Consider the following 1,289-nt stretch of genomic DNA (forward strand, 5'->3'; position numbering starts at 1 on the left):
TTTTTATTAATAAAATATTATGTGATTGGATGTATGTATAGAATAATTTTATATTAACTAATTATTTTTTTTTTAAATTCAATTGGTCATTATCAAATACTATTATCTGGTTGGATTTGATTTGACTGGGACTCTATCACCTCAAGTCTTTCTTCGTTTTTGGTCGTGTATCACCTCAACTCTTTAGTTTGAACTCTTTTTATTGGCTATTGCCATTGTTATATTTTTGTCCTTTCCAAATTCTAATCCTTTTTTCACGTGGGCTAGGTCCCAAGTTTGCACATCAAAACGTATTGGTCCTCTCATCTCCGCTTTATCATTTTTATATTCTTCCCTCTAGTAGACAAAAGATTAATTAAAATAAATTTAAATTTTATTTAAAAATTTATTATTTATTAATAAATTACTATTTATATAAATTAAGATTTAAATTTTTATTATTTATTTAGATAGACAAATAAATTAATTATTTAATTAATTCAAATTAAATTTCATCTTTTTTTTATAGATCAACAGTCAACACATATTGGTCTTCTTTTTAAAATGGAACATCAACGTCCACAATAAAAGATGTTAAATGTATTATTTTTATATAAATATTTTAGTATTAAGTGATTGACAAAATAAAAAAAAAAATTCCATTTTCTACTAAAAGAAATATACATAAAGTTATACAAATATCATTTATTTGTGAATCCATATTAGAGGTAACAACTTCAAGGCAGTTCCCTGCCACGTACATAGAAGGAACGCAGAGGTCTATTTACTTGCATGCTAAGAAAATGTTGCTTTCAAGTTTCTAAAATTGCTATTCATTTGCCACTACATCTACATGTTATTTAAAAAATGAAAAGGAAAAAACTTGGTCAATGATCAAGACTCAAGTGGTGACTATACATTACAATACTACTGGCTATGATTTATAAGAAGGACACATTGTCCTCCTGTTATAATTGTCATCATCGCTTAGTGTAGCTCAAATAATATAATTTATCTTTTTTTATTTAAAAATTTTGAGTCTAAGTCTTACTCTTAAATTTAGAAAAATAAAATAAAATAATTTATTATTTTCTTACATGATTAAAAGTTAATATATAGAAGTTAATGAACTATAATTTAAATAGTATAGTATCTTTATACTCATCTAAAAGATTACAAATTTAAATTTCTGCTCTATTTTTGATAAAAAAAAAGTTAGTACATAAAAACGAATAATATATAAGAAAATATTTTTTGAATGAGTTTAAAGAAAAAAAGTATTTTTTGAGTTATTTATTTTAATTTTAAAA

The sequence above is a fragment of the Arachis duranensis genome, chromosome 10 (assembly GCF_000817695.3).
Source record: "Arachis duranensis cultivar V14167 chromosome 10, aradu.V14167.gnm2.J7QH, whole genome shotgun sequence".
NCBI lineage: Eukaryota > Viridiplantae > Streptophyta > Magnoliopsida > Fabales > Fabaceae > Arachis > Arachis duranensis.